This window comes from Triturus cristatus, chromosome 3_2, assembly GCF_964204655.1.
Source record: "Triturus cristatus chromosome 3_2, aTriCri1.1, whole genome shotgun sequence".
Lineage (NCBI taxonomy): Eukaryota > Metazoa > Chordata > Amphibia > Caudata > Salamandridae > Triturus > Triturus cristatus.
This window is the reverse complement of record NC_140584.1, coordinates 740,723,963-740,751,055: the sequence shown is the minus strand read 5'-3', so window position 1 is coordinate 740,751,055 and position 27,093 is coordinate 740,723,963. Positions and strand designations below refer to the sequence as shown.

General features: G+C 47.1%; 1 protein-coding gene across 1 annotated transcript in view; it reads left to right on the top strand.

Moving 5' to 3' along the window:
- The window catches only part of MSTN (myostatin), an 88,070-nt gene that overhangs the window by 1,416 nt on the left and 59,561 nt on the right, over positions 1 to 27,093 (top strand). The gene's annotated exons all lie outside the window — the stretch shown is intronic.

The following is a 27,093-nucleotide window of genomic DNA, read 5'->3' as shown; positions in this document are numbered from 1 at the left end:
CCTAAGCCTGGGGCTGCGCAGAGCACCGAGAGCCACGGCGTCCCCCTGCCACCACCTAAGCCTGGGACTGCGCAGAGCACCGAGAGCCACAGCGTCCCCCTGCCACCACCTAAGTCTGTGGCTGAGCAGACCACCAAGAGTCACGGCGTCCCAATGCCACCTGGGCCAGTGTGGTATCCCAGAGTCCGACAGAGGCTGAGCCATGTATCCCCGAGACACTTGAGAACAGCAGAGTGCCCAGTAGAGCCAGGACGTCATGGAGCCATCTGAACTCACGGCAGCGAAGACCCCAATGCCATGCCATGACAGAGACTTGTATCCCCGAGACAACATAGAAGGGACAGTTCCACACCGTCAGGAAACCACCCGTGCCCCGTGAGCAACGGATTTCCCGAGCTTGTTGCCGCTCAGAGAAGAGCAGTGAGCCACGGTGGCACAGCGCTACCCGAGACCGTGGCAGGGCACAGCCCTGGCGTCACCGACCCACCACTAGCCGGAGCTCAGAAGAGACACGGCGGCACACGGCCAGCAGAGCCCGTAGCAGTCGGAGCCACCTGCGTCTGTGGCAACCGGAGCCACCTGCGCCTGTGGCAACCGGAGCCACCTGAGCCCGTAGCAGCCAGAGCCACCTGAGCCCGTAGCATCCGAAGCCACCTGAGCCCGTAGCGGCATAGCCACCTGAGCTCGTAGCGGCCGGAGCCACCTGAGCCTGTAGCGTAGCGGCTGGAGCCACCTGAGCCCGTAGCAACTGGAGCCACCTGAGCCCGTAGCGGCCGGAGCCACCTGAGCCCGTAGCAGCCGGTGCCACCTGCGCCTGTAGCAACTGGAGCCACCTGAGCCCGTAGCGGCCGGAACCACCTGAGCCTGCAGCTGGCTGGAGCCACCTGAGCCCGTAGCAACTGGAGCCACCTGAGCCCGTAGCGGCCGGAGCCACCTGAGCCCGTAGCGGCCGGAGCCACCTGAGCCTGTAGCAGCCGGTGCCACCTGCGCCTGTGGCAACCAGAGCCACCTGAGCTCGTAGCGGCCGGAGCCACTTCAGCCGTAGCAACCAAAGCCACCTGAGCTCGTAGCGGCCGAAGCCACCTGAGCCCGTAGCAGCCGGTTCCACCTGCGCCTGTGGCAACCGGAGCCACCTGAGCCCGTAGCATCCGAAGCCACCTGAGCCCGTAGCGGCCGGAGCCACCTGAGCACGTAGCGGCCGGAGCCATTTCAGCCGTAGCAACCAGAGCCACCTGAGCTCGTAGCGGCCGGAGCCACATGAGCCTGTAGCGTAGCGGCTGGAGCCACCTGAGCCCGTAGCAACTGGAGCCACCTGAGCCCGTAGCGGCTGGAGCCACCTGAGCCCGTAGCAGCCGGTGCCACCTGCGCCTGTAGCAACTGGAGCCACCTGAGCCCGTAGCGGCCGGAGCCACCTGAGCCTGCAGCGGCTGGAGCCACCTGAGCCCGTAGCAACTGGAGCCACCTGAGCCCGTAGCAGCCGGAGCCACCTGAGCCCGTAGCGGCCGGAGCCACCTGCGCCTGTAGCAGCCGGTGCCACCTGCGCCTGTGGCAACCAGAGCCACCTGAGCTCGTAGCGGTCGGAGCCACTTCAGCCGTAGCAACTAAAGCCACCTGAGCTCGTAGCGGCCGAAGCCACCTGAGCCCGTAGCAGCCGGTTCCACCTGCGCCTGTGGCAACCGGAGCCACCTGAGCCCGTAGCAGCCGGAGCCACCTGAGCCGTAGCAGCCAGAGCCACCTGAACCCGTAGCAGCCGGAGCCACTTGAGCCCATAGCAGCTGGTGCCACCTGAGCCTGTTACAGGCACAGGCCAGTACAGTAATGGCTCTGCAGCGCACAGTCCACCGAGCCACGCGTCAGGAAGCCACACGAGGCGGTGGCTGCCAAAAGTCAGGCAGTCAAGGAGTCAGTCACTAAGGCTCTTGGGGGTGAGAAGATGACCCTGTCAGAGCAAAACCCAAAGTCAGTCACATTCCCAAAGCTGCCACAGCTGCATAGCACTGAGGGTCCGGCAGACTCCCAGAGCTGCAGAACCACAGAAGAGCACCGTCCGCAGAATCCACAGTATGCGCACGGATCCACAGAATGCGCAGATTCACAGAATGCGTACAGCGCGCAGAATCACAGAATGCGCACAGCGCACAAATTCACAGAATGCGCACAGATCCACAGAATGCGCACATATTCACAGAATGCGCACAGCGCACAAATTCACAGAATGCGCACAGATCCACAGAATGCGCACATATTCACAGAATGCGCACAGCGCACAGATTCACAGAATGCGCACAGCGCACAGATTCACAGAATGCGCACAGATCCACAGAATGGGAGCTTATGAAGTCGCAGAGCCCGACAGAACTCCAAAGAGCCTCCTAAGAACCCCAGGATCTGAAAAGTCCACGGAAAGGGTCTATTCTGGCTAACGTTCTAGTTTCACTTCAACTGCGGTGCAAATCTGTTCATTCATGTTTTTGACAGGGCAAGGAGCAACGATTCATCCTTTTTAACCTGCCACCCCCCCCCCCTTTTAAGCACTGAGCCTCTTGTGCTAGATTTTGATGAAAGTGGAGAACTGAAACTCAGCAAGGTGCATTAATTTTAGACAGTTTTAATGCAGATTAATCTAAAAGCGCCAGTCATTAGCTGAACAAAAATGATTTTTCGATGGAAACTAAGTCTTAATCATAGCTATAAAAAGACTATCGCCAACTCTCATATATGCCTCTCTCTCTCTCTCTCGCTCCATGTATATATATATATATATATATATATATATATATATATATACATACATATCTCAATGAAATTCTACGCAGACAGTCCTCTGCAAAGTTTAATTGGCCACTCAATTTAAGACACAGGAACCCCCTCTAGGCAAGTGCTGGTTTCCAGGGCTAGGAGATCCTGAACCCACCCAGACTTTAAAACATCTCCAGGGGAAAAGATCACAGTTTTCATGTAATCTCACCCATAATCCGTTGCTGTCAAGAATAATGCTGCTAACTGCTGTGGCAGACCCTGAAGTTCAACATTTTGTAGCTCGCCCTGAATGTTAAAATCACATTTTGTGACCACCTCTTACCCTCTATTAATGTTGTCTCCTCTCCTTGACTAACACGCACTAAACCTTAAAGGATCTAAAACGTTTTTTTTTTAAAAAACCTCTTTTAAACAATATTTTTCCAATGTAAAGTCAGAGAAAACCACACCATTAGCACTGAAAAAATATATATTAAGCGACAACATAGTTAAATAATAGGAGCAGAAACTAAACCCTGCTGCTGCTAAAAAACAAAACATTGTCTGTGACGTATGAGGATGTCTTTTTGGATTTCCTCTATGTGTTGTTCGAATAGAGACTGAAGACTACTAAATTACACGCACTGCCAGTGCAGAGCTTCCCAGCCATTCATGGTAGTACGGAGTCTGCAGTGGCACTCCCCAGCAGACACATGTCCCTGTCATGGATGGACACTGAAATACAACTGTTTCCGTTGCCAAGAAACAGATGTGGAAACGAGGCATCAGTGGTGTTGTCAATGCCATTGTTGATGTGATCTTTGCCTACAGATGACACCGAATGTTTCAGTTAATGTTACTATCAACACATATCCCCATAGAATTACTGCAGTACGACTCTTGGCATGCAGAAATACAAGAAATACATTTACATAGAAGGAAGGCTGCAACTTCAGTGATGTCACTGGCGACGTCAAAGGTGATGTGATATGAGAAGTTGTTTGTGATACCTTGACATAAGAATTGCATAGTGGAAGATATAATAATGCAGCTCACCATAGCAGCTTTTGAATAGAGGCCGTATCTTACATTATACTGAAGGCTTTACAGGGCAATCACACATCTGCTGTTTATACAATTGTTACATTACTGACCATTTTGGTTAATTATCACATCTCTTAATATAGGGTTTTCATAGAATTTTCGTAGGTGTTGTCGTGGCCTACTTAAACAGGCACCTGCAGTGTTTTTGGACTCCTGTCCCCAGTGCACTTGGGGCAAACGGTCTGTGTGGCCTTTGGCCACACCATGTGTTTAATCTGCCTGCCTCACCCAACATGACCACTTTGAACAACAACAGCTTAGGTCCCGTTTGATGGATCTGCAATACGTTTCTTTAACAAGTTCACCTAAGATTGAGTTCAGAAATGTTTGTGTAGATTGGCCAGCATGGGTTCTAAGGGGTTGCTAAAAGTTGAATTTCTCCACGACTAATATGGGTATATCCGCATTGCAGCCTCAAGAAACGCTTTGCAGAATTACAGCAAGCCTCGCATATGATTAGAGATTGATCCAACTTAAACACTTTCATTCTTTTAGAGTAAATCCATTCAGTAGCTTCTGCAAAAAAAAAATAAAAAGGAAAAATTACAACATTTAGCGATGTGTTGGGTCTGATTGCGGATCAGGCACACGCTTGGCTCGGGGTGGCACACACCTTGAAAATGTGCCTCTGACACAAACGAGGCCTGTGCACTTCAGATGCATACACATATCGTCTATCCAGCGCATGCGCTAACTCTCCCACTTATCATTTGTGCTGAACAGAGTCCCGCCTTGAAAGGTGGGCGGCAGTTGCAACAGCCGCTCTGGATTTCATTACAGGTGTATCCAGCCCCCTTTGGAGGGCTCAATAAACCTCTCACGTTGGTGCAGCCTGTTATGAACCCCTTGTGGAGGGACGGAGGGGGGTAGAGGGGGAGGAGGCTGGGGCTACCCATCCCTCTTCCCTTAGAGTGGCTTGCCTTCTAGGTGGTGCAGTTAGCGTGTCCCTTAAGAGCTTTCTTGATAATGCACTCACATCTGCGATGTGATGCAAGAACATAACCAACATGCCTTTATTTGCCCCGAGTCACTTCTCCATGTAAGTGGATGCAGGCTTCCCTCATACTGGGCAGGTGTGAGATGTGGGCCCATGCAACAGGTGTTACAGAAGGGGGCCTGCCCTCATCTGCTGCCCATGCTGTGACACAGAAGGGCCCCGCCGCACAAAAAGGAGATACACACGTCCATTGTCCACGGCATATCTGTAAACTCGCTGCTGGATTGCTCAATTCACGAACTAACTGTCAGACAGACATTTTGAATACAAACACAAAGCTGATAGACTGAGACACTCCCCCCCCCCCCCCCCCCCTGTCTTGTGCATTGCTCCTGCGGCTCATGAACCTGAAGGAATGGTTCTAGAAACCATTAATACGTTCACAAACAGGTTTAACCTCTAAAGAAGAGAAGATTAGTTAGGTTTATGTGGGGGCAAGGTGACTACACCCTAGCCACAGGGAGATGATGACACAGCTCATAAAGGTGAAACACGCCATAGGGAGAAACTGCAATGTGAATTTTGTGAACTATTTCCCCAGTTTATGAACAAGTATACCAATTTTGTTCCTCTTTAGAGTGAAAAGTAAATCAGTTTGACATTAACAGCCAATCCTGAACATATAAATGTAATTCTCAAATTTCACACTGTAATTTTATTTTGTGACTCTTTAATCATTTAGAAAAAAACGAACTTGACTCAAAATCAATCTTGTCTCATCTCTGCGAGCCGTTACCTATGTAATGAACCACCACGCTGGATTTATTTTGTTAATAAACAATTTTATTGTTTTTTAAACAAAAAATACCACCAGTAGTCAAATACAGTATACCACAGCATTCGTCTGACATTTCCCTTTTACATATATGGGGGAGTTGGGTTTGTAGTACACGGTCCTACAGATCCCCACACAGTGCACATAGTTTCAGAAGGAGATATGTTTATTCTATCTGCCCCAGCCATTTGTCCCAAACCTTACGGTATTTAGGTAGACACCCTCTAGCCTTGAAAAACGGTTTCTCTTGTGCTGCCCACCAGTCCACACCTCTGCACCATTTCGTTATGCCAGGGGATACCGGATTTATCCAACTAGCCGCAATGTCTCGCTTGGCCATCATTATGGCAGTAGTAAGAAATTGTTTGTCAGCTCAGGAGCCATCTAGCCCATCCGCAATTCCCAGAAGTATTTTTAAGGGACTGTGCGGGACCTCCCAGCCCAGAACCTCTGCGAGTTCTTTCTCTATGGCGCCCCAATAGCGTGCAATGACAGGGCAGGGTCATACCATGTGAAAGAAGTCTGCTTGGTCGTGATCGCAGCGCGCACAAGATGCATTTGACTTCATACCTGCGCTAAAGAGGCGCTTGGGTGTTAGGTAGGTAGCATGTAAATAATATAGTTGGACAAGACAGAGTCTGGCGGAGGTGGTGACAGTCTTGGGTGCCATTAAAGTGTCTCTCCAGTCTTCCTCTTCAAGAGGTCCCACCCAGTGCTCCCATGAGTTTCGTAGCCGGTCTAGTGTGTTTGGAGTGTTATTGGTTAGGGAGCGGTAGATACAAGAGACACCCCCCTTTCCTAGGTTACCTGTCATAATCTGCGCCTCAGGGGGACTATACTCTGGGAGGGATGTGCCCTGGGGTACGTGTAAGTAGAGGGCGTGACATAGCTGCAGATATCTATAGAATTGCGAGGGGTGCAGGGAATAACAGGTTTGCAGGTCTTGGAAAGTGTGCATATGGTCGCTCGTCCACACGTCCCCAAGCTGCGAGATAGCAATGAGGGCCCATGGCCAGAATCCCTCCAGGCCACTGACCTCACGAAGCCAGGTCCCTGACCAAAGTGGTGTGTATTGGGTCAGTTTGTTCATCCATTGGGTGTGGTGCAGGGAGGCACGCCAGGCTAGGAGAACCGCCTGCGTCACTGTTGGCATTGTCCTGGGGACAGTTCCTCCGACATCATCGCCTGGATCCTAGTAGACCCAGATTGCCCATTTCCAGTCTGAATGCTGGTTCCGACCAGCCACCGTTGAACCATTCATGCAGTGTGAGTAAGCGGGTTGCCAGAGAGTATGGATATAGATTAGTCATGCCCATGCCGCCATCAAAGGACGGAATCCGGCACTGGGATATGGCTAAGCGGGGTCTCCGTCCACCCCAAAGGAATTTAGTAGTCAGACTGTTGAGCTCTTTAACCCAGGTTCGTAGGAATTGTAGAAGGGTGTTTTGGATCATGTAGAGGAACCTGGGGAGTATCCTCATTTTGAAGAGGGCAACTCTTCCCAGGGGATTAAGCGGTAGCGTTTGCCACTTATGGAGAACAGCTTGGGCTTTCTTCACCAGCGGGGTGACGTTAAGTGACCAGGCGAGATCAGGGAGCAGGACCACCCAGATTCCCAAGTATTTGAATGACTGCCTTCTGATAGGTATTGTGGATTGCCAATCATAACAGTCTCTTTATAAGTGGAGAGGGACCAGGACGGATTTGCTGGAATTTAGCTTCAGACCAGAGACTTGTCCAAAGAGATGTAAAACCCAGAGGCAGCGAGGGCCGGATTGGCCAAGAAAAGCAAAACATCATCCGCATATAGCGCTAATTTGTTCTCCACAGAATTTGGCCATCTCCATCCTTGAATACAGTCATCAGATCACACAAGGCATGCCAAGGGCTCCATCACCAGGGCAAAAAGGAGTGACGAGAGGGGGCAGCCCTGCCTCGTTCCCCTTTCAATGGAGAATAGCTCAGAGAGTGCCCCATTGACTAGGACTCGTGCTTGTGGTCGATAGTATAATACCTTGACCAGGTTCTGGAAGTGTTGGCCCATCCCCATCTTGATTAGGACGTCTTCTAGATATCACCAGTCTACGGAATCAAACGCCTTCTCGAAATCAAGAAGAAGAAGAGCTAAATAAGGGGTTAGTGATTGGCGATGCGCTTAGCACGCTCGATTTATTAAGAAATGCCCGAGGTAGACGGGGTTAATAGCATACACATCAACGTTAGAAAGGAGGAGCCCACCCTATAGAGGTGGAAATGTATTTTATACAAATAATGTTAATTTTACACCATGCGGTTCAGGAAGCAGATAATGAACATGCACCCAGTTGAAATCTAACTATAGCGAATATCAATGCTAAAATGAAAACATCTTTTACTCTTCAGGTGAAAAAAACACTTACGGATGAAATGTTTAAGAGGAATTAAAACTAATCAGAAAGAAGAAGGCGACTAGACCCTGGGCTGTAGAGCCCCCGAAGGAATGGCTGAAGAATATTCCCTTTTGGCTCTGCTGGTAATGAAGCTGAGAACAAGGCACAATTGAAGGACACAACCCATACAGGATCCTGCTGTGCATAGATAATGGGCAAAGCCGGTTCGGTAGCACAAGGGCTGGTGTGGCCAGGCAGGGTCCCTAACACATGTTGTGCACTGCTGAAGGCCAAGTATACCTGGTTCATTGACACCAGGACTTGCCGAGGACCTTCATCCCCAGTCAAATACGCACAGTGAAAGGTCGTGCACTGGTGTTTTTAATTTTTTTAAATTCTGTTTATTGAAGATATAGGCCAATACACAATGGAGAATGTAGAAGTACAATAACATCGTAATATTGTTCAAAGAGTATGAGCTCCAAACATTTCTTACATGGAATGTTCTAGTATGGAAACACTATATAATCATAATAGGCATATGTAAGGCAAGTCTTTTAATTTCATAACTCTAAAACTAGGAGATTAGAGGGACAGGGAGAAAGCGGACAAGAGGGGGAGAAAGAGTGGAGGGGCAGGGGGAAGTCTCAGCTTTCATCGTGTTCACAGATAAAGCATCAAAGACAGCCCCCAGTATCGGCTGTCGAGGCATTTCCATGCCAGGTGCAGGAAATCTGTGCAAGGAGCCATGCATCTGACGCACCGCGCATCCTCAACCAAGCTGCCTTAAACAGCTATTCTATTGTCCGATACAATTTATGCAGAAAATTATAATGTATCAGATGCAACCTGTAGTTGGGGGTTGGTTCCCTGGCCTGCACACAGCAAAACATCCACTGTTCTTCTGGTATGGGTATGCCCAACTGGACCTCCCACTCATGCCGCGCCTTAGGAACATGTACCGGTGCCATATGTTGCATTTCGGTGTACAGCCGCATTATCAATTTGCAAGAGGAAGGATTCTTCAAGAAGTTTTCTATCGCCTGCAGTGTGGGCAGCACTACTGGAAATGAGGCAAAGCTAGCACGCAGGGCAGCCCGAAGCTGATAATAAGTGAATCTGTCCAGCACATTGAGCTCTGCCCCTTCCAGGGCCTGCTGTGGCGCAATAAATACGTCCTATGGAAATGTATATCCCATTGTGGTGAGCCGAAGTCTCCTAAATCTGTTGCAAGCACCCGCGTCTCGGGAAATGGTCAGTGCGGGGTGTTTAATTAGTGGTATAGCTGTAGCTAACAGCACCTCTTCTCACGCCCTCCGACGCAGCTCGTGCCATGCCCATACAGTGCAGCTAATTGTGTCCACTCTGGACCGCGGCCTAGCTTGCGCCCTGTATAGGACCATGTGCAACGGATGCGGCGCAGCCTGGTCGTGTTCCGGCACACTGTGTGCAATGAACTGCATAGGGTATACCCAGTGATACCTGAATTGTGCCTGTGCACAGTTGTGATAAAGGTCCTTGTCTGGTGAAAACAGTCCACCCTGCTCAAAAGGAAGCCTGAAGCTGCTAGTAAGAGGGAAGGAGAGACTGATGAACAAATATAGACATTTGGACAATATAACCATTTGAGCAATGGTCAGGCACCCCACCAAAGAGAGCGGCAATCGTGCCCACTGTTTCACATGGCTCTCTAACTAGTCCATCAGACGACCATAATTTGATCTCCAAAGAACCTCAATGTCTCAATTTAACCCCATCGCCCAGATACCACACCGGGTCGTCTGCCCAGCGGAGGGGGAACTCAGAGCGAATTGCATGGTGGTCCCTTTAAGCAGGAAAATAACCAACTTTTCCCAGTTTATAAATATGCCGGAGAGCCCACCAAATCTGATGAATTCCCTAATCAGTGGGTCTAGATTCACATATAAAGTAACGTCATCCGCATACAAGGAGACTAGTATCACCTGAGGCGTGAAGGGAAGACCTCAGTGGGTATGGTGCTGCCTAAGGCGGACCACCAGAGGCTCCATAACCATGGTGAAGAGGATGGGGGAGAGCGGGCATCCCTGCCTCGTCCCCCGGGAGACCTGTAATGGGGGGAGGGGGGCGGAATTATCCCGTTAATCCGGATCCTTATAGTAGGCTTTGAGCAGAGGAGATTAATCAGTTGGATGAATTTAGGGCTTATCCCCAGGAGGGCCATCAAAATGAATAGATACGTTCATTCAAGAGAATCAAATGCCTTAGTGGCATCTAGGAAAATGGCAGCTGCCTCCAGCGCAGGGTCGATCTCCTGAATCTGGCAAAAAAGGTGCACAGGTTATGCATTCGTTGTGCAATGTACAATCTCGTTTTATTTTTACCCCCATTAAATTGTAGAGAGTTATCCCCAAGCCGTTTTGAGGTTGTTTGCATGCATTCGTGGAATTTTGCTAGCGATACTGCCTGTGGCCCTTCTAGTGAAAAAATAAGCTGTGTGTTGTCAGCGTAGTTTACCACTTTAATTTCAAATGATTTTATAATGGAGATAAGAGGGCGCATGTAAATATTAAATAGGATCGGGATAATTGCCGATGCCTGCGGGACTCCGTGTTTCATAGCTTTAAATTTGGAGACAAACGGAGGGATAGCTACTGCTTGTTGTCTAGGTACGAGTGAAACCAATTAAGATCATTTCCTCGAATTCCCGATATCATGAGTCTTTCAAGTAGGATCTCATGGTTCACCGTGTCCAGTAATACAAGTATAACCGTTTGACCGATGTCAGCATGCATTCTCATCTTATCCAGGACAGTTACCAAGGCTGTTTCCGTGCCGTGTGCGGGCCGGAAACCGAATTGTACTTCATCCAATAAGTGGTTTTCTTCTAGGAACTGTGAGATAGTTTTACTGACCAATCTTTCCACTATTTTTGCTGGATAAGGCAGCAGAGAGACCGGTCTGTAATTGGCTGGGCATAGAGGGTCTAGTGTGGCCTTTTTCAGTAAAGGGGTCACCATCGCCTTCTTCCAGCATTCAGGGACCATACCGCTACTTAGCGACTGGCAACATATTTGATGCAGCCTCTGGAATAGCTCTGGGTGAAATTCTTTCCTTAGTTTATGCGGCAGTGGGTCTAGAAGAGATCCGCAACAAATACTTAGGGCTATTTTGTTAAATTCTTCTTGTGTGGGGATCTGACACTGCGCCATAGTTGCCATAGTGTTATCCTCTGCTACCTCATTCTGTTTTTCAGATGTCGCCATTTCTAAATAGACACTTGTTTCATTCATTCTGTTCCCCTTGTTATGTTCCAGACCATTAATAATTTTATACATTTTCTCCTCAAAGAAGATTGCCAGGTCATCACATAGCTCTTGGGTGGCTACAGTCTTGTTTTTTATACCATCGGGTTTGGACAGATCCTTTACAATGTTAAAACTTCTTTTAATCCTATCAGGAGCCTGAAGATGAGTTTCTCATAATATGCTGCCTTAGTTCTAGCAATTGTTCCCTTATAGGTATTCAGTTCTTTTCGTAGGATTAGTTTGTCCTTTTCCTCATTAAGCTTACGCCATTTTATCTCTGCTTGCTTGCAGATTTTCTTTTGTTCTTTTAATTCCTCGTTATACCATGGGGCTGAGGGTTTATCCCTATTTTTTAACTTTTACGTGGGTATCATCTGGTCGAGTGTGTAATTAATCTGATCACAGAGGTGAAGATAGTTTACATCCACTGATTTGTTACTGTCAAATAAGCTCTCTCCAGGGCAGAGTGGGGGGTAATTCATTTTCCTCAGCTTTGCCCAGTCCCTTCCCCAGCGGTAGTTGCTAGATTGAGTGGCTCTATTGTTCAGTTTAGGAGGTGTAAGCAGGAATTGAATTTAAAAATGGTCAGCCCAACACAATGGCACTATATCTCCTACCGTTACTTCCATATGGTTTGCGAATACTAGATCTAAAATATGGCGGCCTTGATGTGTTGGGTGTTTCACCAGTTGTTGCAAGCTAATATTCTCACAAGCGTGCAGTAGTTCTTTCAGAGCTGAGTCGAGGTTCCTATTCTCCCAGAGGTTAAAATCTCCTAATATAATCATTCTGGAGTGGGTAAGTGATAAATTGTAAATAGTGTCAATCAAGGCTTGGTTTTGGAGGTTTAGTCCTCCTGGGGCCCTGTAGCATACTATGCCAGAGTACAATTGCTCTTTAGTATCTTTAAGGGAGAATCCTAGCGTTTCAAAACCTTCTATTTCATCGACATTAAAAGTGAGGAAATTCCACTTATCTTTATGTATCACTCCCACCCCCCCTCCTCTCCCATTTAATCTAGGTTTCTGGAATATTTTAAACTTGGGGGGCAGGCTAATCCCAATTCGACTTCTGAGTCAGTACGTGTCTTATCACCCACGAGGATATCCAGGCGCTGGGGGTGGGGAGGGTGCTGCAGCAGTGGGCTATCTGTTGAACAGCCAGGTGTTCAGTTTCTTTCTGAACACTTGGAGCGGTGGGTGTTGCAGAGGGAGTTTGTTCCAGTGTTTGCTGGTCACGTGGGAGAAGGCGCATCTGCAGCTCCTGCTTTTTTTTATGCGGGGGGTGTGGGCCAGGTGAAGGGATGCAGACCGTAGTTCTCTGGTGGACGTTAACTCTGTGTTTGAGGTAGGCGGGACCCGAGTTGCGGAGGGCTTTGTAGGCGTGAGAAACTAGTTTGAACTGGCACCATTTGTTTACAGGGAGCCAGCGTAGTGCTCTGAGGTGGGGATCGTGTGAACTCGACTCGGGAAGGCGAGGATGAATCTTGCTGCTGCGTTCTGTATGATCTTGAGTCTGTTCAGAAGTTGTGTGGTGATCCCTACGTATAGGGTGTTGCTGGCGGCTGGTGAAGAGTACCTCGGCAACTGTGCGTCCAGTGTCGGTGAGGAGCCACTTGAAAATTCACAATGTGGAGGATGTGAAAGCATGCAGAGAAGATGGTGGTTATCTCCTCTCATTGAGAGCTTGCATGTTGAGGATGATGCCTAGGTTTTTTGTGTGTTGTGTGGGTGTGGGAGAGGGAACAGGTTTGGTTGGGCACCAAGTGTAGTTCCAGGAGGAGGTGGTGCTCCCGAAGATGAGGACTCAGTTTTGTCAGTGTTGAGATTGAGGTACTTGTTCTGCCTCCAGCTGGAGACATCAGTCATACATCGTGGAAGTTCATTTTGGTGGATTCTGCAGACAGGGACATGATGAGCTGTTGGCCGCCACCATAGGAAATGATGTTCATCTCATCCACTTTGACCAGGGCGGCTAGAGGAGCCATGTAAGTGTTTAAGATCCTTGGGGGACTCTGCAGATTATTTCAATTGGGCCTGAGGAGAGGAGGGGGCATATGCTTTGTATTCTTTCTGTAAGGAAGGAAGCAATCCACTTGAGGGCTTTCCCTTGGATTCCTGTCTAGTGGAGGCCAAGCAGGAGGGAGTATTGGGATGTGGTGTCGAAAGCTGCGGGTAGGTTGAGCAGAATCCGGGCTGCAGTTTCTCCCATGTCCATGAGAGCTCTGATATCATCAGTGGCAGTGATCAGGGCCGTCTCCATGCTGTGGTTTGCTTATAACCCTGACTGCAAGGGGTCCAAGAGTTTGTTTATTTTCAGGTGGTTGATTAGTAGGATGTTTATAGCTATTTCTAGCACTTTGGCTGGGAAGGGGAGTCAGGATATCGGCAGGTAGTTTTTGAGTTCTGCCAGGTCCGCAGAGGTTTTTTTAGGAGCGGCTTGACATCCGCTTGCTTCCAGGTGGCTGGGAAGTTGTGTTAGTCAATGGAGGTGTTGATGAATGAAGGGAGTTCCTTGCTGATGGGGTTGATTCCTGTGTTGAACATGTGATGGGGCAGGGATCTTTGGGGGCTCTAAGTGTATGAAACCCATGATGGTGGCGGTGGACTCGGGGTGTGAGTGGGTCCCACATGGTGATGGTGGTTAGGTTGTGGTCATTATTGGTGAGGAATCCTCCGAGGATTTAAAGGGTTGGTTGGGGTATGGTTGTGATTTTATCATGGAAAAATTCTGTGATGGAGTCGCCGAGGCCCTGGGAGAGGGCGATGGGGGGTTGGCGAGCTCCTTAATAATGCAGAAGGATTCCTTGCTGTGGTTGGAGCTGGCTTTCAGGCAGGAGTTGAGGGAATCCTTCTTGGAGTTCTTCAATTGTGAGTAGTAGTTGTTTAGTTTTTGTTTGAATTGTTCTCTTTCTCTGCTGCCCAAGGCCAAAAGCTATGTACATCTCGTTCAACGGCATAGGGAGTGGTTTGCATAAGGACTGATGGAGGCTCAATACTCAGATTATGCTGTGCACCAGTGAATGCCATGCACAGCTTGTCCAGAGGCGCAGGGCCTGGCTCTGCACTGAGAGCCCACTGTGTGCCCCTAAAAAATGAATGAAAAAAACAGGCCCTGCAGCAGCATAGTGGGCGTGAACAGGAGACTTTGTTGCAAGTGGTTAAGCTGCATAGGAGTTTGGGTGCAGGGCCGGCTGCAGGACATGAGACCAAACTCGTTTCCTATGGCATAGGGGTTGGTGATACTGGAGGTTGAGTGACGGGCCTGGCTGTACGTGCAGGCCATGCAGCCAAGCCCTTTTGTGCCCAGCCATGCACGGCACAGGTTTTTCACAGTGTGGTCTGAGCAAACAAACTAGCCACAGGTCAGGCCTTGTAGCCAACCTTAACGGCGCATGGCAGAAGGTTGTACATAGTAGCATTAGGCCATTCAGTAGGTTGGGCACAGGCCCTCATACAGTGGGAGTTGGGTGCAGGCCTCGGCAAAACATCAGGTCTTCTGGCCAGTCTCCACTTCTCACAGCCATGCACAGCAGGGTTAGTTGCATTGTGCATTGTACAGTGAGCACTAGGGTTGCCAAAGGCTATACAGTGTGGTCAACCTTTCCTCACACGGTTGAAGACTGTGTGTAGGAGGGTTGGGCAGAAAGTGGATTCGGCACAGAGATTTGGGAATGGAGATATATTAAGACACCGGGGTTCTTTTTGGCATATTTTCAACAAAAACCTGCATTTAAAAAACTTTGTTAGGGGTAAAATATAGTTACCTTCATTCATTCTTTTTTCAAAGACATTAACATATGTACAAAAAAACTCAAAGTTTTCCAGAAAAAAAGTAAATAAAATGAAGTAGAGTGGATTTATGATTATGAAACAAAACAGCACCTGAAATGGTTAGTTATGCAAATCATAACTCATGCCTATCAGTGCACCACTTTAGACCTCACACCTTACATCACTGATGACATCTAACAAGACATCAATGGTGATCTCAAAGATGACATCTCAAATCTCAAACTGCACATCAAATACAATGCTTATGATCCCCCCACCCAAAAAAAACAAAAGCATATCAATAATAGGACCTAAAAGTAACTCAATCCACAATAATTAAATAACACACACTAAAACCTGTAAATATTACAACATTCAGAGTTGTATCTTTCATAGTAATAAGGGTAATGTAATAAGTAATCTCATCTGTGAAATTGTTCACCACCTTTGTAATTACATCTTTCACTTCAGGGGCGAGGTCATGTTAAAGTTAGAATGTAGTTTTGGTTATGAAACACAACCCTCTAAATTTCCCCAGTCATAACTAGCTGTGCAATCTATAGCTCGCATACATGCCATGCAGACCATAACTGCACCCTTGATGCAACAGATGAATTCACAAATGACATAGATGATCTGGTTAATGGCATGATATGCTACCTTACCCTTAATATTATGAATGACATGACTACAAATGCTTTCAGCCTCAGATCCCCCCACTATGGTTTTCACAATATTTTGTTGAAGGTGATGAATCGTAAGTGTGTTGATCCCAGCAGCGGTAAAGGGTAGGATAGGATAGCACTTGTAAAGAGCGCTAATACCCGGAGGTGTCAGGGCGCTATAGCAGACCAGGAGGAAACAAGATGAGAGGCAATCAAGCATCCAAACCTAAAATGAAAAAAGCAAGGTTTTCAAATGTTTTTTAAAAGCCAAGAAGGAGTCCGCATTAGAAATGTAAGTGGGTAGGTTATCTAGATATTAACTAATTATTGAAAGCTATATAGTCCATTATAGCAGCCCTTTGTGACATTGCAGGCTGTATTGGGTCATTTCAGATTCACACTGCTGCTTTTTACGGATTTTCAGCCCTCTGCCACAGACCCACTAAGTTAACAAACTACGTGACTCCTGCAAATAAAATTAAGATCACTAGAGCTGATACGTTATCTCACCAGGCAAAAGTTCACACCAGGTAACTGTCCCTGGAATTGCTGTAGGCTGGAGCAATGTGATTCAAATATAGGTAGTCCCTGACTTGTGATGACACTACCGTAGCCAATAGGCTAATCAAAGCACTATGCCATATTGGAATCTGGAGATTTCCTCATTGGAAATTGCTTTTGAATAGCTGGTAGGTTTAGGCAGTGACAAACTTATGTATCAAGAATAGGAACAGTTGCTGGCTTAAGAACAACATGACTCAATGTCCGGCACAGTTATGCAATTGTTTCAAAAAGCAAATTCTTAATTGTCATAGCAGAAAGAAAGGTGAGAAAGGAGTTCAACTAATGTCCATTTAATTCTTGGTCTCTCAGCTGTGACTGTTAACTAGTGTTGGTACTACTTTTCTTCAAACACAACACTGTGGCATCACTCAGGGGTCCATTATATCTCCTCTATTATTCAAAATTGACCTAACCCCCTTATCAACCCTGATTAAATCATTCAACCTCACCTGTTGCAACTATGCATGAAGACACACACAACTTTTTAAAAATGGATGGCCTGAAATACTTTATTTATAACTTAATGACTGCCTTTAGGGCATAAACACTTAAATGATAAATGAGCCTCTAAAGCACAATGCCGCAAAGACAGAGATTTTGATCTGCACATAAAGAAAGAAATACCAGACTACCACCATATTTCCTAAGGAAAATGAGGCCCTCCAACAATATCAAACAAAATCAGAAACCTAGGGGTAACCATGGATTTAGACCTTTACTTACTTGATACCAGATCTTAAAAACATCACACACAGGGCCTTCCAAGCAATGAAAACACTACGTTGCATCTTCCCATACCTTGGATGAAAACAGAAATTGTAAGCCATGCTCACATTCATAATTTCCAAGCTTGACTATATCAACTGCCTATACCTTGGTGCACCTGTATTCCTCATACGCCAAATACAACTTATCCAAAATGCAGCTGCAAAACCTCTTCTCCGCCTTCACCCAAGAGAACACACAACTCCAGTTTTGCAATCGCTCAACTGGCTACCTATAGCTAGAAGAACAATGTTCTAAGCACTTTGCATTGTCCACAGAACCTCCCAAGGAAAAGGGCAGCTATACCTAGAAGTTAAAATCAAGTAATACAAACAAAACAGTACACAGCACTCCAAGCTTGCACCACTTATTATACCATCTTACCACAAGAAACACGTAGGAGGCACAACTTTCTCAGTCGAAGCCTCCATGCTCTGAAACTTAGTACCCGCTAGCATTCAAAGCATCCAGGAGCATATACATTTCAGAATATACATATATATATCAAAATGTTACTGTATTAAAATTTAGGAGCTAAGAGACTGTGAAGTTCAGTACACTGAGCAAACAGATGTGGAAATGGGATGACTACATTCTCTTTAATTTCAGACCCTTTAAAAATACATTGTTTCACATTACTAAAAACCCACACCACCTTCACATTTTAACCCTTTAGTTTAATGTCTGTATTAATATCAAACACTCATTTACTTCAGTCTGCTCTTCAAGAAAAGTTTTATATTAAACAGTTCATATTCCAATAAAATGGCATTCAGGAGTGCCTCACTTTTGTCTTGAATACAAAACGTAAGCGCTCTAGTTGTCCATTAGACTGTGCAGTTGATTACTAGGGATGGGTGGTAAACTCTGCCGGCGGAGTTCGCCGAGTATTGCCCACTCTGCGCTCTGCTTGGAGCGCAAAGTTTGGCAAAAAAACTGCGCTTGGTGTGTGGCAGAGTTTTCCAGCACCAATTTCTGACCCTGGGCTAGTGCAGAGCACCTAGGATACTGCCTACACCTGTCGCGGGCTCCGTGGACACCAACATGATGGCACTGGCGCAGCAGTATCCAAGAGTCACAGAACTAGTAAGCCGTTTCTGGGCTCAGCACACAGTGACAGCAGCATGCAACACGAGCCAGAGGACCGTACAACACGCCACTCACTTAAGGAGACAGAAGTGAAGAACAGGGCAACACACAAATAACTCAATACATACCTCCAACATATGCACATATTTGAAGCACTGTACAAGTGCATAATCTTCGCCAAAAATCATAGAGCACTGAAACTGGACTTTAATAACGAAATAGTGCATCCCTTTTGAGGTTAGTCGAAGATGCCTCATTTTGCTGCGAAACCCCGAGTAAACTTGGTCCAAACCATTGTGGTAGAGGGAAGGCTCTTTCAGTTGTCACTGATTCACTAAGGCAAATGCATACCCCCAAAACAGGCCTTCCTTCTATGGGTCACTGCATGCATGTAATAGAAATAAGGAAATCTAAGGGAGGGACGTTCTTCCTTAAAGTTCATTGCGGTTGCCGCTACTGAACTCTGGATTCCCACTCCACACTTACGTGCTCTCCTTGGTCCTGGAACCTATGTTTTAGTCTGCATCGCTATTGGTTGAAAGTAGTGAAACCCCGGGAGTGTGTTTCACGTGTCTCAGTTTTCGTGCGAAACGCCGTTTGCTGTTCAGAAGGAGAAAGCAGAGTTCGTCTATCTCTTGTGAAGTTCCGCCAACCTCAGAGACAAAGGGAACGGCTTCTCTTTCTTTACTTACTTTAAAAAGCATCTAATAGTAAAGTAAACAATAGCAGCTGCTTTCAGAGCAATAATCAGGACGCCTGACAAGCTTACCCTTGCAGGCCCATCCTTGATGCTAACATCTACCTCCCTCCCCTCCCCCAACCCACTCCACCCTCAGTGTTTGAAAATACACATTTCAAACACAGAACTCTGTCAGCAATAAGTTACATTGTACTTTATTTTTCATAATCTATGTTTGGTTAAACCAAATGGTGCCAATATACTACTAATGAAAAGCACATAATAATATACATTTTTGATGTCTTTACAATGTGCTGTACATTTAATTATCAATAATCCACATCGTTGCATAAAACTAATTTTAAATATTAGTACATTATCTGCAACAAAACACATTTCTCAGCACATTAACACACATACCTGCAGTCTCAGGCAAAAGAGGAATACTAAACTGGTAACTCTTAACGCCTCAACATCTTTTTAAAGAGTAACAAAAGCAATTGAAAAACCATGTACTAGAAAAAAATACATAACAAGTATCATGTATAATATGTTCTTATATTGCCACCTCAGGTTTCAGGTGATATTTACACATTTATAAATCGCTCAGCCTCTGGCCTCATGGTTTCTAAATGTCACCAGAATCCCTCCATGAGAATGTGCGCCTAAAGTGCACAGTTACCTATTATGTAGTATAGATAGATAGATAGATAGATAGATAGATAGATAGATAGATAGATAGATAGATAGATAGATAGATAGATAGATAGATAGATAGATAGATAGATAGATAGATAGATAGATAGATAGATAGATAGATAGATAGATAGATAGATAGATAGATAGATAGATAGATAGATAGATAGATAGATAGATAGATAGATAGATAGATAGACCTCTTTCAGAATGTAAGAGCTTACGGTGAGAGGGTAAACAGAGCAATCATAAAGACTGAGGTAGGCAAATAAGTTGCAAGTGAAAGCTAAATATATGTGTGCTAATTATCAACACCACTAACCCTGCCAGTGGCAGCACAGTCAATAAAGATGCAGTACATCTAAATATAGGCAGCAAGTTATGCTGTCAGGGGATGGCGTTCGGCCAAGAGGACTGCTTGTCCAGGTACACTCATCGAGACACAGGCATTTATACAGGACACAGGGATGGCTCAGCGATGGAGGGACAGGGTTTATGCAGCTAATAGACATATGTGTTGGGCCTGACCTCTCCATAAACAGAAGCTGGACTGGAAATATTGCCTTGAATATTGGATTTGTTTTCAAAGATTCAGACTTCAATATGTAAAAAATGGCGTCTTGGGGAGTAGGCCATGTCCCCACTGTGCCGCCTGACAGTTAGATGTTGGATAGGTAACTATCATGCAGTGTAAGAATCTAGCAATCACAACTGAGCTGCAAATTCTAGCAGCGATAGGATGTCGATTAGCAAAATTCAGAATTGCCCAAGTACTTGACATCCTCACCTCCACAAAACATTTAATACCATGGCTCTCTAGAACACGAATTCAAATTATCACAGCTATGTGTGCATGCTACTCAACAGACATGCACACTGTATGGGTACTCCTATACGGGTTAAGGAGTATCTTTGTCTATGTGGTATGTACACTCACTTGTAACGATGCCATGGTTAGGTCTGGTTTTAGCATCCAAGCTGGAAAAGCATGCAACCTGCTTGCACGCAGTGCACCCCTATCTATAAGTCAAGGATAAAACAAGCAAGGAGTTAGAATGATGCTGGAGGCTAAAGAAATGAGGCAAACCCCAAGTAGGTTTACCATACATTTAATGATACATGTAGAAGTAAGTAGAAGCCATATCAGTGGATTCCACCAGGAAGGAGTAAGATAGTCACACAAACCCGACACAGGTCATTCTGCCACCCCTCACCATGACAAGCGCAGACCAGAAACACAGTAGTGATTATGCTACTTACCAGTATGCATCTGTTCTTGGCATGTAGGGCTGCTGACATTCATATCTGTGCATAGATCGCCGCCTAGTGTTGGGTCCGGATGATTGCACATTGTTGTCCTGGAAGAGTCTTCGAAGTATCACGAGATAGGTGGCTCCTCCCCTGGACTACAGTGCGCATGGGCATCCTCTCCATCCTTAGATTGTTTTTCGCCATTGTGGCAGTGATGGAGTAGATATAGTAAATGATGACCATGCTATACAGAAAATACTGAGTGCTGCAGCCGCGACAGGCGCCGGGGAGGAGGGTGGGCGATATGAATGTCAGCAGCCCTACATGCCAAGAACAGATGCATACTGGTAAGTAGCATAATCAGTTCGAGGCATGTGGGCTGCTGAATTCATATCTGTGCATAGAATATATAGCAGTACCTCCCCTAGCGGCGGCTACCTGTGCCAGCTGCAGCAGTCTGGAAAAGAGTTTTGAGAACAGCCTGTCCTACAGCTGCTTGCTGTCTTGAGTGTACATCTACGCAGTAGTGTTTGGTAAATGTATGTATAGTGGACCATGTGGCTGCTCTACAAATTTCGTGTAAAGGGATGTTTCCTAGGAAAGCCATGGATGCGCCTAACTTTCGTGTTGAGTGGGCTCGTGGGGGAACCGTTAATGTGCGTTTAGCTTTGTGATAGCAAATCTGAATGCATTTAACGATCCATCTGGCTATTCCTGCTTTGGAAAAGGCGTTGCCTTTGTGTTGTGGAGAGAAGGCAACGAAGAGTTGTTTAGTTTTTCTAAAATCCTTTGTCCTGTCAATATAGTACATGAGAGCCCGCTTTACATCTATGTATGGAGCATTCTTTCCGCGACATTTTGCGGATTTTGGAAGAAAACGGGCAGTTCGATAGTTTGATTAATGTGGAACTGTGATATGACTTTGGGCATGAACTTGGGGTTGTTGCGTAGGACAACCCTGTTTGCGTGGACCTGAATGAATGGCTCCTGAATAGTTAGTGCCTGGAGTTCACTAACTCTCTTTAAGGAAGTGATGGCAACCAGGAAAGCCACTTTCCGGGTGAGGAATTGAATCTCACATGAATGGAGAGGTTCAAAGGGCGGACCCATCAGTCTGGTGAGGACCAAGTTGAGGTTCCACACCGGTGCTGGTGGGTGTCTTGGGGGACTTACTCGTTTAAGTCCTTCCAAGAAGGCTTTGATTGCAGGCACTCTGAATAAAGAGAGGTGCTGCCTGTTTTGGAGATAGGCTGCTATTGCGGTTAAATGGATACGTATTGAGGTGTATGCCAGATTGCATCGGTATAGGTGTAAGAGGTAGCAGATTATGTTTTGAATGGATGCGTCTAGCGGGTTAATGTCATTGTTGTTGCAGTAAATGACAAACCTCTTCCATTTAGCTGCATAGCAAGCTCTGATAGTGGGTCTCCTGGCCTCCTTGATGATCTCCATACAGTCAGGTGGCAGGTTTAGGTAGCCAAACTCTAAGACTTTAGGAGCCAGATTGCCAGGTTCAGCTGTTGCGGATCTGGGTGCTGAATTTCGCCATGGTTCTGCGTTAAAAGTGCGGGTTTGATCCGCAGCCTTTGATGCGGCACCACGGAAAGTTCCAGAAAGGTGGTGTACCATGGCTGACGCGCCCACGTTGGAGCAACTAGGATGAGTGTCAGTGAGTGCTGTCGCAGTTTGCGTGCCATCAGCGGTATTAATGGCATAGGGGGAAAAGCGTACGCAAATCTGCCGGACCAGTTCATCCATATCGCATTGCCCTGCGACTGTGGATGTGGGAACCTGGCGGCAAAGCTTTGGCATTTTGCGTTTTCTTTTGTGGCGAATAGGTCTATCTCTGGATGACCCCACCGCTGGAAGTACGGTTGGAGAACTGATGGGTGTAGCTCCCACTCGTGCATCTGGTGGCTGTGTCTGCTGAGCAGATCCGCCATCTGGTTGTCCTTGCCCGGGAGGTGTTCTGCCATGAGGAATATGTTCCTCTGAATGGCCCACTTCCACATGCTCTGAGCCAGATGAGACAACTGTGGAGAGTGTGTTCCTCCCTGCTTCTGTATGTAGTACATGGCAGTCATGTTGTCCGTTCGGATCAACACGACTTTGTTGCACAAGTGTACTTTGAATGCCTTCATGGCTAGGAAGATTGCCATCAGTTCCAGAAGGTTGAGGTGCATCTTCTTTTGTTGCTGTCAGTATGATTTGTGGAACAGGCTCTTGGAATGGTCGGCCCTTGCAAAGGTTTTGTGGATTCCACCAATGCAGAGAGTTGTATGCCCGACCGCTCACCAACACTAGGTCTTTTAGTTGCCCGTGAGCCTGATTCCATTGACGTGCTAAGCACTCCTGAAGCGGGCGCATATGTAGTCTCGCGTGTGGGACTATGAAAATGCAGGAGGCCATCATGCCTATCAACTGCATGAACACTCGCGCAGGAAGGGAGTGTTGAGGTTGGAATTTTGAGATTAGCAGTTGCATGCTGTTGATTCTCACTAAAGTTGGCTGAGCTGTGGCAGCCAGAGTGTTGATCGTTGCGCCCAAGTATTGTTGTACGTGCGCAGGTTGGAGACTCGATTTTGGGTAATTTAGTGAGAATCCCAGATCGTGAAGAAGGTGAATGGTGTGGGACATGTGGGTGGCACATTGTTGTGCAGACTTGGCCTGAACTAGCCAGTCGTCCAGATAAGGGAAGACGTGAATGTTTTGTCTTCGCAGATGCGCGGCCACTGTTGCCAGGCACTTGGTAAAGACCCTGGGTGCTGTTGTTACTCCGAAGGGGAGAACTTTGAACTGATAGTGATTCCCTTGAATAGTGAATCTGAGGTATTTCCTGTGTGAAGGGTGTATGGGTATTATTTATTATTATTTGTTTATTTTATAAAGCGCACAGCTGCCCCAACGGGGCGTCCCGGCGCTGAAAACCTCCGGAAAAAGAAAAGAGGGCAGGGGACCTATCTTAGGAAGAGAAAAGGAAGGTCTTCAGAGATTTGCGAAAGACTGATTCTGATTGGCAGGTGCGTAAAGCTAGCGGGAGCTTATTCCAAAGTTGAGAGGCACAAAACTCAAAGGTTTTTCCACCTGCACGAACTCGCTTGAATCGAGGGGTGTCGAGAAAAAATAGAGAGTTGGAACGCAATGTCCTAGAATGGGCATATGGTCGCAGGACGTTTTGCAAATGAGCCGATCCGGTGCCTTTTGAGGCTCGAAAGGCGAGTGTCATGGCTTTAAAGATACTCCTTTTAGCAATGGGTAGCCAGTGCAGTTTGCGGAGAAGTGGAGAGATATGGTGTCTAGCAGGAATTCTCTCCACAAGTCGAGCAGCAGCATTTTGGACTGTCTGAAGTTTATGACATAAGCCTGCTGTGATACCAAGATAGAGGGCATTGGCATAATCAAGATGGGAGATTATCAATGCCTGGATCACAGTCTTACGGCAGTCCGCGGGTAGATAGTTGATAAGGCGTTTAATGGTCCTGATTTTGGCGAAACAGGAGGCTGCAACTGTTTGTACCTGATTGCTGAAGCTAAGATGGTTATCCCATCGTACCCCTAGATTTTTTCACCGAGTCTTTAGGGATGGGTGCTTGGCTCAGGTCGTCAGGCCACCACAGGCTGGAATCCAAAGGGGATGGTGAATTGAAGAACAGGACCTCCGTTTTTCCTGCATTAAGTCGGAGGGAGTTGGCGTCCATCCAACTAGAGATGTCCCTAAGACATGATTTCAGCGGATCAAAGGCAGAGACAGAGGGGGTGTCAAAAGTAAAAAGAAGCTGAATATCGTCAGCATAGGAGGTGGATGTAATCCTGGTCTGAGCGATTAGCTTGGCCAAAGGGGTGAAATAAACATTAAAGAGGAGCAGACTCAGGGAGGAGCCCTGAGGGACTCCCCATTTGAGTGGTCTGGCAAGGGAGGTGTAGGGAGGGGTAAAAACCTGCTGTGTGCGGCCCGAAAGAAAAGATGAGAGCCATCTTAACACGGTACCTCCCACACCCAGGTCCTCAAGCCTTTTCAGCAAGATCTTATGAGAGACGGTGTCAAATGCTGCTGATAAATCCAACAGCACTAACACCGCCCTCGACCCCTGGTCAAGCGTCCACCTCACCGAGTCCGCCATTTCAATAAGGGCCGACTCCGTGCTGTGACCCGACCTGAAGCCGTGCTGGGAGTCGTGGAGAAGTCCATTGGATTCAATGTAGTTCACCAACTGACAGTGCACCAGCTTTTCCAGAATCTTTGCTGGAGCAGGCAGAAGGGAAATGGGTCGGTAGTTGCTGGGTTGGTCTGGATCCAAGTTGGACTTCTTGAGGATAGGGACCAGAGAGGCATGTTTCCATTTAGCAGGAAAGCAACCCAATCTCAGGGAGCTATTCCAGATGTGATTTAAGTAAGGGTTGAGTAGGGGTGCGAGTTTTTTGTATTGTTTGGCTGGCCAGGGGTCATTGGGTGAGCCTGATTTACATTTAAGTAGCTCTGCCATAGATTCAGCTTCAGAGATGGCTGCAAATTCGGTTCGAGTGGACGATAGAGGCGTAGGAGTAGTGGATTTTTCTTCCCGTCCTGCTGTATTGAGGGTGGGGAAAGAGGAATAGATGATTTCTATTTTATCCTCAAAAAATTGGGAAAGTTTATCACATAAGGACTGTGAAGCAGGCTGGGTGCGGGTCAGCGCATTGGGGTCTGTAAAGGATCTAACTATGTTGAAAATCTCCCTTGCACCATTACTGGCGAGCATAATTTTGGAGGCCAGAAAGTGTCGTTTATGCTCTACAATTAATCTCCGGTATTCTTTGAGGGCCAGTTTATACGAGATTTTGCTATCCATGGTGTAGTTCTGTCTCCAGAGGCGTTCCAAGGATTTGCAGGAAGCCTTTTTCTGCCTAAGTTCGTCAGAATACCAGGGTGCGGAAGGTGCAGCCCTGTAGGTTTTAATGGGTTTAAGGGGGGCTAGAGCATCTAAGGCCTGCCTGACCCATGTGTCCAGGTGGTCAATTTGTAAGTTTGGATCGAGTGACGGGCAGGGTCGAGTATTTTTTAAATATTCCAGGAGCGTTTCCGGGGTAATGCGACTCCAGTTTCGACCAGATGATCTAGGAGTGATAACGGGTCGGATGTGACAGAAGATGTCGATCTCAAAAGGGATAAGGAAGTGGTCCGACCAGATGACCGGGATAGGGGGGGTCACCCGGATAGATGGTAGGTTGGAGCAGATCAGATCCAGAGTATGACCCGCTTTATGTGTGGGCAAAGATATTAATTGGACTAGGTTGCATGCTGCAAGCGTAGAAATGAAGAGATTGCTGTGCGGGCAAGAGTCGTTATCAACATGGAGATTGAAGTCTCCTAAAGCAGTAAAATTAGCGTATCGTGTGCTAAGCTGAATAACATAATCGTCTAAAGCCGGTAAGTGAGAGGAATTGGAATGTGGGGGGCGGTAGAGGAGAATTCCAGAGCAAGAGGAGGAAGGGGAGAGTTGAACAATGAAAGGCATACCTTCTATACAATCGATTTGATTAAATGGAGGGAGGGTAATCGCCCATTTGGAGTGGTGAATTAAAGCGATGCCACCTCCCGGTGTGCCATTGGGTCTATTGGCACAGGTGATGTTATAACCCTCAGGCAAGGCTAGGGTGATTGCAGGATTTGTAGTGTCGTTCAGCCATGTTTCGGTTAAAAAGAGCAGGTCCCAGTTGTTATCACGGAGGGACTGCCAGATGTCAATGGCATGTTTGCTCAATGATCGACAATTGATCAGCGCAGCTCTGAGGGTCAGGGAGGGCTGAGCTCCATGGGTGGAAGGAGGGTTCGATGAGTGTATAGTGTTGATGGTATGGTCTAAAACAGGAAGGGAAAAATTACAGACAGAGCAGGAACAAACCTCACTCCGAGCGTCTGAGGTAGGTAGCGGGCAGGTCTCACATAGGGGGGGTCTCGCAGACATCAATTCAGTCCGGGAGTATGTTACGGTAGTATGACTAGTGAATCGGAGAGGGAGACCGGCCCCGGTCGCGTCCTGATCGCGGACGAGCGCAGACGAGCTTGCCTTAAGCGCGCCTTCGGCGCGCAATCGGCGCGCCCGCTGCGCTCGTCCGCTGCGCTTGGAAGTATGCATCCTTCAGGTCTAGCGTAGCTAGGAAATCCCCCTGACTGAGTAGTGGGAGAACCTGCTGGAGGGTGAGCATATGGAAATGCTCCGACAGAATATATAGGTTTAGGGGTCGCAGGTCTAGAATAGGTCTGAGCAAGCCGTCCTTTTTGGGGATTAAGAAGTACAGAGAGTACACCCCTGCGCCCTGCTGGTTGATGGGCACTACTTCTATTGCCCCTTTTGCGAGC